General features: G+C 38.7%; 1 pseudogene; it reads right to left on the bottom strand.

Moving 5' to 3' along the window:
* The window catches only part of LOC127482623 (UBX domain-containing protein 6-like), a 190329-nt pseudogene extending 178292 nt beyond the window's left edge, over nucleotides 1–12037 (bottom strand).
* Nucleotides 12038–14223: the final 2186 nt, after the last annotated feature.

The following is a 14223-nucleotide window of genomic DNA, read 5'->3' as shown; positions in this document are numbered from 1 at the left end:
ACAACAGACACCACAGAAATAAAAAGAATCATCAGAAATTACTACAAGGACTTGTATGCCAGCAAACAGGGAAACCTATCAGAAATGGACAGATTCCTGGACACATGCAACCTACCTAAATTGAACCAGGAAGACATCGAAAACCTAAACAGACCCATAACGGAGACAGAAATTGAAACAGTAATAAAGGCCCTCCCAACAAAGAAAAGCCCAGGACCAGATGGATTCACTGCTGAATTCTACCAGACATTTAAAGAACTAACTCCAATTCTTCTCAAACTATTCAGAACAATCGAAGAAGAGGGAATCCTCCGAAATTCTTTCTATGAAGCCAGCATCACCTTAATTCCTAAGCCGGAAAAAGATGCAGCACTGAAAGAGAATTACAGACCAATATCCCTGATGAACATAGATGCAAAAATCCTCAATAAAATTCTCGCCAATAGAATGCAACAACACATCAGAAAGATCATCCACCCAGACCAAGTGGGATTTATCCCTGGTATGCAGGGATGGTTTAATGTGCGCAAGACAATCAATGTGATACACCACATTAACAGACTGCAGAAGAAAAACCATATGATTATCTCAATAGATGCTGAGAAAGCATTTGATAAAATACAACACCCGTTCATGATGAAAACTCTAAGCAAACTGGGTTTGGAAGGAACATTCCTCAATACAATCAAAGCAATCTATGAAAAACCCACAGCCAACATCCTATTGAATGGGGAAAAGTTGGAAGCATTTCCACTGAGATCTGGGACCAGACAGGGATGTCCACTCTCACCACTGCTATTCAATATAGTTCTGGAGGTTCTAGCCAGAGCTATTAGGCAAGAAAAAGAAATTAAAGGGATACCAATTGGGAAGGAAGAACTCAAACTATCCCTCTTTGCTGATGACAGGATTCTTTATTTAGGGGACCCAAAGAACTCTACTAAGAGACTATTGGAACTCATAGAAGAGTTTGGCAAAGTAGCAGGGTAGAAAATCAATGCACAAAAATCAACAGCCTTTGTATACACAGACAATGCCATGGCTGAGGAAGAACTTCTAAGATCAATCCCATTCACAATAGCTACAAAAACAATCAAATACCTTGGAATAAACTTAACCAAGGACGTTAAACATCTCTGCGATGAAAATTACAAAACCTTAAAGAAAGAAATAGAAGAGGATACCAAGAAATGGAAAAATCTTCCATGCTCATGGATTGGAAGAATCAATATCATCAAAATGTCCATTCTCCCAAAAGCAATTTATAAATCCAATGCAATACCAATCAAGATACCAAAGACCTTCTTCTCAGACATGGAAAAATTGGTGCTGAAATTTATATGCAGGCATAAGAGACCTCGAATAGCTAAAGCAATCTTGTACAACAAAAACAAAGCCGGAGGCATCACAATACCAGATTTCAGGACATACTACAGGGCAGTTGTAATCAAAACAGCATGGTACTGGTACAGAAACAGATGGATAGACCAATGGAACAGAATTGAAACACCAGAAATCAACCCAAACATCTACAGCCAACTCATATTTGATCAAGGATCTAAAACTAATTCCTGGAGCAAGGACAGTCTATTCAATAAATGGTGCTGGGAAAACTGGATTTCCACATGCAGAATCATGAAGCAAGACCCCTACCTTACACCTTACACAAAAATCCACTCAACATGGATTAAAGACCTAAATCTATGACCTGACACCATCAAGTTACTAGAGAACATTGGAGAAACCCTTCAAGATATTGGCACAGGCAAAGAATTTCTGGAAAAGACCCGGGAGGCACAGGCAGTCAAAGCCAAAATCAACTATTGGGATTGCATCAAATTGAGAAGTTTCTGTACTGCAAAAGAAACAGTCAGGAGAGTGAAGAGACAACCGACAGAATGGGAAAAAATATTTGCAAACTATGCAACAGATAAAGGGTTAATAACCAGAATCTACAAGGAGATCAAGAAACTCCACAAAAACAAAACCAACAACCCACTTAAGAGATGGGCCAAGGACCTCAATAGACATTTTTCAAAAGAGGAAATCCAAATGGCCAACAGGCACATGAAAAAATGTTCAAGGTCATTAGCAATCAGGGAAATGCAAATCAAAACCACAATGAGGTTTCACCTCACCCCGGTTAGAATGGCTCACATGCAGAAATCTACCAACAACAGATGCTGGCGAGGATGTGGGGAAAAAGGGACACTAACCCACTGTTGGTGGGAATGCAAACTGGTCAAGCCACTATGGAAGTCAGTCTGGAGATTCCTCAGAAACCTGAAGATAACCCTAGCGTTCGACCCAGCCATCCCACTCCTTGGAATTTACCCAAAGGAATTTAAATTGGCAAACAAAAAAGCGGTCTGCACCCTAATGTTTATTGCAGCTCAATTCACAATAGCTAAGACCTGGAACCAACCTAAATGCCCATCAACGGTAGACTGGATAAAGAAATTATGGGATATGTACTCTTTAGAATACTATACCGCAGTAAGAAACAACGAAATCCAGTCATTTGCAACAAAATGGAGGAATCTGGAACACATCATGCTGAGTGAAATAAGCCAGTCCCAAAGGGACAAATACCATATGTTCTCCCTTATTGGTGACAACTGACTGAACACCAAAAAGAAAACCTGTTGAAGTGAAATGGACACTACGGGAAACGGTGACTTGATCAGCATAGCCCTGACTGTTAATGAACAACTTAATACATTATCCCTCTTAGTAGTTTTTTGTCTGTTCTACTTCATATGACTGGTTTAATTCTGTAATTAATACACAGTTATTCTTAAGTGCTGAAACTTAACTGAAATGTGATCCCTGTTAAACATAAGAGTGGGAATAAGAGAGGGAAGAGATGTATAATTTGGGACATGCTCAAGCTGACTTGCCCCAAATGGTAGAGTTAGAAACATACCAGGGGATTCCAATTCAATCCCATCAAGGTGGCATGTACCAATGCCATCTCACTAGTCCAAGTGATCAATTTCAGTTCACAATTGATCATAATGAAAGGACTAAGAGTCAAAGGGAGCACATAAACAAGTCTAGTACCTGCTAACACTAACCGATAGAATAAATAAAGGGGAGAGTGATCCAACATGGGAAGTGAGATATTCAGCAGACTCATAGAATGGCAGATGTCCTAAATAGCGCTCTGGCCTCAGAATCAGCCCTAAAGGCATTCAGATCTGGCTGAAAAGCCCATGAGAGTATTTCAGGCATGGAAAGCCAAGACACTCTGGCAAAAGATCTCTGCGAGTGAGATCCCAGTGGAAAGAACAGGTCTTCAAAGAAGGAGGTGCCTTTCTCTGAAGGGAGGAGAGAACCTCCACTTTGACTACGACCTTGTCTAAACAAGATAAGAGTCGGAGAACTCAGAGGGCTTCTATAGCCTTGGAAACTCATGACTGGAGCATAGGGAGACTACTGATGCCATAGACAGGAGTGTCAATTGGTAAAGTCAACAACAGGAGTCACTGTGCACTTACTCCTCATGTAGGATCTCTGTCCTTAATGTGCTGTGTATTGAGATTTAATGCTATAACGAGTACTCAAACAATATATTTCACTTTGTGTTTCTATGGGGGTGCAAACTGTTGAAATCTTTACTTAATGTATACTAAACTGATCCTCTGTGAAAAAAAAAAGGAAAAAGAAAAAGAAATTATCAACTCCCAACTTGACTCTCACTGGGATTAAACATGACAATAGGTCTGATCTGATTTCATCATCATTTAAAAAAAATCATCTATTATTTTTCACTGTATGTTTCTGTGTGAGAGCAAACTGTTGAAATCCTTACTTAATGTATACTAAGCTGATCTTCTGTATATTAAGATAATTGAAAATGAATCTTGATGTGAATGGAAGGGGAGAGGGAGTGGGAAAGGGGAGGGTAGTGGGTGGGAGGGACGGTATGTGGGGGAAGCCATTGTAATCCATAAATCATACTTTGGAAATTTATATTCATTAAATAAAAGTTAAAAAAATAAATAAATAAATAAATTAAAAAATAAAATAATGTGACAAGACATTTAAGAGATTTTTGTGAAAAATAGCCCATGCCTACATATATATAGTTTATTTTTTATAAAGTTGTAGATAGAACAACACTTTAAAATATAAATATACATATAAAATTTATTATCTAATAAGTATAATTTAGAGTTCCATAATAATCTAGCTACTGGTCAGAACAAGAATGGGGAGTAAGCCACCAGATGTAGCTCATAGTTTCTGTTTCTCCCTCTCTACCAACCTCTAAAATTAGATAAACATACAATTCTGAGATCAAAACCACAACAAGGTTCTGCAACTTACCCACATAATTGTTAGGAAATGTGCCAATATCTAGACACACAGTGGAATACTTGAATAATCAAAAAACTGAATAATCTAACAATGATTTAGAGTTCTATAAAAATCTAGAAGTTTTATATATATACACACACATTATATATAGCTAATTATATTTTATATATTATATATAATATATACAGAGGGCAAATCTGGCAAATATATATTTTATATATATATATATAAATATACAAAAATATATATATCACCTTGAGAAAAGAGAATGATTATGCTTGGTTAAGATGACTCTGAGACACTGTATAACTGAAAGTTTCCAGGACAACTTATAGAATGTTGGGTGTGATGGTGATCTCACAATAAAAATTTAAATCATCATGGCCACAGGTTCACAATACTGGCATTAGCCTAGACCAGAATATTTGTGAAAAAGAGTGAGTTCAATACACTTAGGGACAAAAATAATTTACCTAAATTTTCAAAGTAAATGGTTAATTTCAAATTCCATGATTGTATGTAAGTATGAACTCTTTGACTCATGAGACTGATGGTACAGCCCTAGATTTTTCTCAGGTACTGTGAACATAAAATTTGTTTGGACAACTTCCACAATTGGAGAGTTGATGGCCTAAAAATGATAAAGAAAATCATGGTAGCATTAAGGTTCCTGCACTAGAATTGGCACAAATTAGATTACTGACTATTTACTCAGCTATAGTAAACAAACTCAAATACAATATGAAAAATAGAAAAATGTGACAAGTTTTTATATGTGGTATAATCACTATTGGGTGTACCAATGGCAAATTTAGTAGAAGCAGCAATACAGCCAAAATGGGATGTAACATAGATTAAACCAGCCCTAAATAAACATTTAAGCTACAGAAGTGTTGTACTCTCTTAAATCAAGGAAATTGTGTGCCACTGAATTCAATAATCTTAGAGCTAAGATAACAGTGTCTCAACCTGATTCATGGAAAATTCAAAGTGATTGGCCAATTTTGAGTTCTTAAAAATAAACTACAAAACACATGTATACTTGAAAGTGAAATAATATAATGTCCAAAAGTGATTTTATAGAACATTCAGATGGAGATAACTAATACAAACAGAAAATTTTTGAGTAAATTCATTTTATTTCTACATAAATGCCCTAAAGAATTAACATACATTGGCATTGCTAAGATTAGATTTCATGTGGATACACATGCACTGTGTGGATACACAGTTTAAAGTAATAAACTGTAAGTCAAAATAAAAAATATAAATCTGATTCACATGGCAAGGGAAAAGTTTGCTTTGCCTTAAGTGACAAAAAGGAATTTAGTGTGAGCCATACTTAAAAGACAACCATGTGGATGGATATTTCTATAAAAGGGTCCAGAATAAACTGGAAAAATTGTGGTATGTCAGGGACATGTATTTTCAAAAATTTCCAAAATCAGAAAATAATTTACAGCTCCAGTAACATCCAGAAAGATGTAGTATCCCATGCTGATGCCCGTGATGGTACTGGCCCTGTCATGTGCTGAAATCCTGACCTCATGACAGTTTCTAGGACAACTTCCAGCATTTAAATTGAGTTTATAACCACAGAATCATAAACCAAACCCTGGCATCCACTGTTTCCCTGTGTTAATATTGCCATAAATCAGGTCATTAATTGCACATTCAGGTGGAAGTGGTAAATTCTAAGACAAAATAAAGTTATATGACCTCTACAGAAGACAGCTAATTTTGATTATATGGTGTACAAACTAGTTATTTGGTAGAAACAGAGTCACAGTCATATAGAAATGGCATAGATGAATACGAAACATAAAATTACATTAAAAATAAGAAAATGTCAGGAACTTAAATTAGAAAAGACCATGCTGACTAATATTTTAATTTTTAGTGAGTATTGAAGCACCTTGACCCAATACATATTTATGGTCAAATTATGATTTTGAGTACTAAAAAATACCCAAATGTAAAGAGTATCCATTAACTTGAACATATGAAAGAGTTTGCTGTGGTAAAATTTGTAAAATCATGTACATGGATGGAGTTAGACAGCTTAGAGAAATGTGAGCCACTTGATGACTTCAAAAAGAATCCTGACGAGAATGAGCAAATACTTTCAGGGCTATTATTGGCAAGTATTTTGATATTGAGTAGTAGGAATAATTTTGTAGAAGCAGTAGGGAATAATGTTGTATAAGTGACAAAACAGTATACAGGAAGTATGTGAAAAAGAAATATATATATATATATAAATGTTTATAAAACAGCTATGAAAGAAAATAAAATTAACAGAACTTAAATCAAGAATATTTCAAGTATGTTAACAGAATATATTTGAAATATAACACTGATATGAAGAAATGGCTTTGTAAAAAATTTCCAAAATCAAATGTAAATGTGTAGTTCCAAAAGAGGCCATGAAATTTAACAAAATATCTGACCTGAAGAGCAGAATGATGGCACTGATGCAAAATGATTCTATGCAATGTTGTGCATGAACATTGTCTAAAATCTGGAAAAAATTAGGTAAAGTTAATTATATTACAAAGATAAAGTAAAACAAGTTTGCCACAGGTAAGCTGTTCTAACATTGACACTTGTTACACTATTAATGAAAAAAACTAAGGCAATAGTAATGAATTCAAAAATAGAAAAAAATTAACTATGTAATTGATGATATAAATCAATGCTCATGATCAATTGAAGTGTAATTTTAAAAATAAATTATTCAGATATGGCATGACACATAACATTTTGATTACTGTGAGTAGAAATTGTTAATTTGTATTTATAGAATTTAACGCAGACAGAGGGGATTTTTTTTAACAGGCCTAAAATTATATTTACAAAAGAGTACATAATTAGAGGAAAATAAATCCAGACTGAATCTTTTTTAAAAAATATTTATTTTATTTATTTGAAAGACAAAATTACACAGAAATGTAAAGAGAGACAGGGAGGTCTTCCACCTGCCAGTTAACTCCCTGAATGGCCACAATGGCAAGGGCTGAGAGAATCTGAAGCCAGGAGCCAGGAACTTCTCCCTGGTCTCCCACATGAGTGCAGGGCCCCAAGCACTTGAGCCATCCTCTTGTTTTCCCAAGCACACTAGCAGGGAGCTGGATCAGAAGTGGAGCAGCCAGGACTTGAATTGGCACCCATACAGGATACCACAGCTGCAGGCTGGGGCTTTCACCTGCCACACCGCAGCATGGACCCCTAGATCAATTCATGTAACTTAGCATGATAATTCTGAAGCAAAGCTAAAAGTGTGTCAATCTAGCATGTAGAAATTTTCAAGATCAACTTTCAATTACATGTACAATTGAATCTATAAAATGTTCTAAAGCACTTGTATTCTTGGAAGGGTGAATGATCCACTATTTCAATACTTCTCAGGAAATGTGCAAATAATTTTTCTGAGATGCCGTATGGAATTTTGTTTGAAATGATGAACTCATAATAAAAATGGCATGAAAATTTCAATACTGAAAGTCCGATTTTAGTTCTTCAAAGAAGACGGATGAGAAGTCCTGATGGTTAATGTACAATGTAATACTTTATCCATTTTAGTATTTTTTTTGTTCTAGTACCGTTGGTTGAACTCTGTAATTAACACACAATTATTCTTAGGTGTTTATATTTTAACTGAAAAGTGACCCCTGTTAGGAATTTGGAAAACATTATGCTGAGTGAAATAAGCCAATCCCAAAGGGACAAATACCACTTGTTCTCCTTGATAGGTGACAACTAACTGAGCACCAAAAAGGAAACCTGTTAAAGTGAAATGAACACTATGAGAAACGGTGACTTGATCAGCCCTCACCCTTACTGTTGATGAGCAACTTGATATGTCATCCCTCTTAGTATTTTTTTTTGTTTGTTCTACTTAATACTTTTGGTTGAATACTGTAATCAATACACAATTCTTCTTAAGTGGTGAAACTTAACTGAAAAGTGATCACTGTTAAATATAAGAGTGGGAATAAGAGAGGGAAGAGATGTGCAATTCGGGACATGCTCAAGCTGAGTTACCTCAAACGGTAGAGTTAGAAACATACCAGGGGATTCCAATTCAACCCATCAAGGTGGCATGCACCAATGCCATCTCACTAGTCCCAGTCATCAATTTCAGTTCACAATTGATCATAATGATAGGACTAAGAACCAAAGGGATCACATAAACAAGAATAGTGTCTGCAAATACTAGATGATAGAATAAAAAAGGGAGAGAATGATCCAACATGGGAAGTGAGATACACAGCAGACCCATAGAATGGCAGATGTCCTAAATAGCGCTCTGGCCTCAGAATCAGCCCTAAAGGCATTTGGATCTGGCTGAAAAGCCCATGAGAGTATTTCAGGCATGGAAAGCCAAGACACTCTGGAAAAAAAAAAAAAACTAAATGAAAGATCACGAGTGAGATCCCAGTGGAAAGAACAGGTCATCAAAGAAGGAGGTACCTTTCTCTGAAGGGAGGAAAGAACTTTGACCATGGCCTTGTCTAAAATTTATCATAGTCAGTGAACTCAGGGGGTTTCCATAGCCTTGGCAGCTCTTGACAAGAGCCTAGGTTGATTACTGATGCCATAAACAAGAGTGTCAATTTGTTAAGTAAACAATAGGAGTCACTGTGCACTTACTCCTCATGTAGGATCTCTGTCCTTAGTGTGCTGTACATTGAGATCTAATGCTATAACTAGTACTCAAACAGTATTTTTCACTTTATGTTTCTGTGTGGGAGCAAACTGTTGAAATCTTAATGTATGCTAAACTGATCTTCTGTATATAAAGAGAAATGAAAATGAATCTTGATGTGAATGGAAGGGGAGAGGGAGTGGGAAAGGGGAGGGTTGCAGGTAGGAGGGAAGTTATGGGGGGGAATCCATTGTAATCTATAAGCTGTACTTTGGAAATTTATATTCATTAAATAAAAGTTTTAAAAAAAAGAAAGAAAAGAAAACGATAAAATTCAACATGAAATAAGACTTGGATGCACACAAGTATGCTAAGAATTTACAAAATTTCTGTGAATAGAACTGAGCCATTCTTTAAGAACGATAACAAAGTAACAAACACATATACAGGAAGTAGATGAGGATATCAATTAAATTAACTCTTAAAGAAAAAAAATTGTCATATTTTAAACCAAGAAACCAACATGTCTCATAACAAATTCAAGTTAATGGAATGGAAATATATAGAATTACACTTTGGAAAATAAAATAACCAAGGTAAATATCTTTTCTATACACTCCACAATTTGGTATATATATTCCATATATACCCATGAGTATTTGCTTCTGAAAAATGAAAGTTACACAGACACTTCATGAAATGATATGAGATGGTCACCTCACTATGAAAAACAAGCCAGGGTGAGCCCAGGTTTCCCATGTTAAAATTGCAATAACATAGTGTGGTAATGACATACAGTACTGCTACAGAAGTGTAAATAATCTTGTTACAGGCAAATCAAAATTGTTCCCAAAATAGGTGTGATACTATGCATTATATTTTTATTGCTGTGGTTAGAAAATAGAACTTTGGAAAACAAATTAAAGAATCCTAAGCAGATGTAATGGATTGAAAAATATTTTCAAAATTTCACTTACAAAAATATAAAATTTGCAGGAACTTAACCTAGAAATGTATATGGTACTCAGGGAAATGATGTTAAATTAAGTATACCACTGTGTATTATTCGATAGTTTCAATTATTATAAATTTTTTTTGAGGCCAACTCTGCTTTTGTTGCACAAGAGCCACTCCATGTCTGACAGGAGCTCAGTCTTCAGGAGCCATGAGCAAGGGGCTCGGCCAGCAGCCTGAGGTCCTCCAGCACAGCTGGGTCCCACAAGAAGGTCAGGAGGGCGGAGGGCACCTGGGGGGTAGAGCAAACCTCACCCTGCTGTAGAGGGGGAACACGGGGACCTGCTGTCTGATCTGCCAGTGCACTCCTTCAAGGCCAGGTTCTCCTCCTCCAACTTCTGCCCCCTGAGGCCAGCAGCTCCAAGGGCAGCCAGCCGCTCTTCAGGGCCTCCCGGACGAAGCTGTACAGCACCGACAGCCGCTCATGGGGGCATAGAAGGTCCCTTCGTGCAGGATGGTCAGGGCCAACTGGACAGCCCGCACCCTGCCCCCTGCCCTCCAGGAGCACCCATGGCTCTGCATGCCCCCTGCAGCAGGCAGCCATCCGGAGGCACATGCGCAGCAGCCTGAACCTGTACCCCCGCAGCACCCTCTGCTGCTCCTCCTCGCACCTGGCGTTAGCCCGCAGCACACTCAGCCACTCCACCGCATCCACCATGAACCTCTGCTCTGGCTTCACCTCTTCTGCCATGAGGCTGAGGAAGTGTGGGGACCCATGAGCCGGCCATGGGCCCACATTCTAAGGCTTAGCTTGCTGACCATTTGCAATAGTTACTGCTGTGTGGATGTTTATGGTTTCTGTTGAGCTGCGATATCGGGACCTTTCCATAACCCCAGGGTTGAGTCTACAACTATGGCCTTGGGACTTCCCATACTTCTTTTCCCACTGACCAAGAGTTGAGAAAACACCAGGTGGAGCAACGTTAAGCTTTCTGCTGGCGTCTGAGCCACCTTCTACGTGACCAGGAGCTTGATTGGATGAAGACGCGTCATCACCTTTATGGTTGGACAAGGAGTGCATGGACTGTATGTGATCGGGCACCCGATTGGAGCATCGCTGCATGGACTGTAGCATGGACTAAGCTTGCATTACATGCTTCTGCAATGATATACTATATAAGCCATTCGTGAAATAGAAACAGGAGCTTCCCCTTTCTTTCGGAGTTCCCCTTGCTCAAGGGTTTCTCTTTCTATCCTGTTTAAATAGTCTACTGAAGACCGATAAGCTGCGAGTAATGTCGTTCTTTTGCGGGCTAGGGAGCGACAAGGAAGTCCACAGGCAGCTCGAAGTTGGAGGCCTGCAGCGTGGTCCCCACGGGATCAGCAGCCAGCGGCTGCTCCTTGTGCCTGTGCAGGCTCTGGGGATGGGCCAGCCCTGCCTGGCTCAGCACACAGAACTATTTGGGCTCTCCTGATCAGGACTGGAACCCGATGGCCTCAAAACACTCGTGTGCCCCCTCCAAGCAGTTGATGCGCTCTGGGAACAGCTTGTTCTGCAGCTTGATCTTCGGTATTTCTCCTCCTCGGGGTGCAGGTGGAGGTTGTCCAGGTACTTGGCAGTGGTGTCCATGCCCAGCTTCACCCGGTCACGGGCTTTGTTGAATGTGTGGATCTTCATGATGGACACAGCCACTGAGAGAATGGCCTCCTTGATGCCGGCCTCCTGCTGGTCCCTGCTCAGGGTGGCCCCATGAGCAGGCAGGTAAAGTACATGCCCAGCACTGCCAGGTGAGCTGAGCCCTCCTCTTTGGCCTCAGGGACCACGTTAGTCCCTTGTGCCTCAGGGCTCCCACGGACAGTGGCCTGGGCTCGCAGCTCCTCCCTCACCTGGTTCCCCATGGAGTCCTGCGACTTTGGGCCCCAGCCCAGGGCTGCCTCTGCTCCAGCCGCTGCCATCTGTGCCTCATCAGTGGGTCCCTGGAGGGGCTGCCTCAGAGCCAGCTGGTTGGGTTTCTCCTTGGGGCCTTCTCCCCCAGACAGTTTGAATTTACGACCAGGCCCCACGCTCTTGAATTGGATGTCTGCCTTGATGTCCTGGAAGAATTTCTTCATGTTGGGGGGGTGGCAGTAGTGGTGGAGGAGGGGGGCACAGCCCAGACAGGATGGGCTCAATTATTTATTTATATGAAAAATAGGCGCACAGAGAAGTGCATTTTGGACAAGTTCAAAAATCTAACATAGTTTAATTTCTCATTCTCTAAATATTCATGAAAGTAAATATAAGTTTCCTGTCAATGAGTATGATGACACTAGGGCCTAGAAGATTCTGAAGAGCTATGGACATAACAGTTACCCGGAAACCATCCAAATATGACCTCAAAATGAAAAATGCAGACATCATGTTTTCTCTGATATGTACTGGCTAACATAGAAAGTATTAAACATATTTATTGTATATGAGTGAAACTGTCATGTTGAGATTTGATTATTATTTATAGTGCTTGATTATCTATTCTCCCATGAACAGTGGTTTTTCTACTTTTGACTTGTTGAACTCTTTATTTAGTGGTGCATTATACCTGTGACTATAAAGTAAACAAAAGTGTTATCCCAAAAATTCAAAAAGAAAGTAAAGAAGAGGGAAGGAGAAATTATCACTACATCCTTAGAATTGTACCTTGGAAATACCTGAAATTGGTTCTTTTTATAGTAATAAAAAAATTATTAAAAACATACGATCCATTCTATTGAGTGTGACAAGGTATTTTATTCTGCCCTGTGACTTGCCTGGTTTTTCTTCAAAGAACTGTGCATTCCCTTTGAGCCAGACTGTATTTAGCTGTTTTCCTATAATATTAACCAGCAGCTGGATTGTCAGCCAGAACAAGAATCAGTGCTCATATGGGGTGCTGTCACCATGGGCAGAGGATTTACCTGCTTTGCCACAATGCTGGCTCCTCATGCACTTTTATTGGTATGTAGTCTTTTATGAAGTGTGTTCACATAATTTTCTTTCTCATTGGTTTGTCATTTGTTGAGTTATAAACATAAATAGACAATACGTTTAATTGTCAACAGTACTAAAATTCCAACAATGTGCTTTTCACTCTCACTATTCTCATTATTAAAGATAAATTTTCAGCAATGATAACCCATAAAATCATATGATAAAGGAAGACTAGAGACTGTTCCCGAACAATAAATCAATTTAATTCCAGATGCCAACTTTGCTTGATTTATCTGGTACTCTAAAAGCATAGCATATGCTATGTCATAAAATAATTCTCAGCAAATTCAAAAACTTTGAAATAATTTCATGCATCATCTTAGATGAGAAATGGAATAAAGCTGGAATTCAACATCTCAGGATTCTCTAGATCATATGGAAACAAACTGAGACTGAACAACATGCTTTTGAATTAACAGTTGGTTATAATAGAAATCAATGCAGCATATAAAATGCATGGGATTCAACAAAAGCAGTGTTAAGGGTGAAGTTTATAGCAATCAGTGCCTACATGAAAAACTTGGAAATATACCAAATAAAGGATCTATCAATGCATCTCAAGGACCTAGAAAAACAAAAAAATCAAACCCAAAATTAATAAGAGAAATGATTGGCCGGTGCTGCGGTTCAATAGGCTAATCCTCCGCCTGCAGCGCCGGCACCCCAGGTTCTAGTCCCGGTCAGGGCACCAGATTCTGTCCCAGTTGCCCTTCTTCCAGGCCAGCTCTCTGCTATGGCCCGGGAGTGCAGTGGAGGATGGCCCAAGTCGTTGGGCCCTACACCCTCATGGGAGACCAGGAGAAGCACCTGGCTCCTGGGTTTGGGTCAGCATGATACGCTGGCCCCAGCACGCCCACCACAGCGGCCATTGGAGGGTGAACCAACGGCAAAGGAAGACCTTTCTCTCTGTCTCTCTCTGACACTGTCCACTCTGACTGTCAAAAAAAAGAGAGAGAGAGAAATGATTAAAATGAGAGAAGAACTATATAAAAATGAAACAAAAAAACAATACCAATAATAGGTGAGGTTAAGAGCTGTATTTTTGAAAAAATGGACAGATAGTATTTTTCATATGGGCAAAATAGTATTAGTATTTTTCATATGGGCCAAATATCTTTCAAAATCCAAAACGAAGAGTATGTTCATGTTAAAAATATTTTATTTGATAGAGATTGACATCCATATTTGAGAATTTGGTGTAAAATATTCTATTACCTTTAAAAAGAATACTAAAAGAATCCTAATATCTTTAATCAAGCCACTTTAGATAATAATCTTAAAGGAATTATCC

Source organism: Oryctolagus cuniculus, chromosome 2 (assembly GCF_964237555.1).
Source record: "Oryctolagus cuniculus chromosome 2, mOryCun1.1, whole genome shotgun sequence".
Classification (NCBI taxonomy): domain Eukaryota; kingdom Metazoa; phylum Chordata; class Mammalia; order Lagomorpha; family Leporidae; genus Oryctolagus; species Oryctolagus cuniculus.
This window is presented reverse-complemented; position numbering and strand designations above follow the sequence as displayed.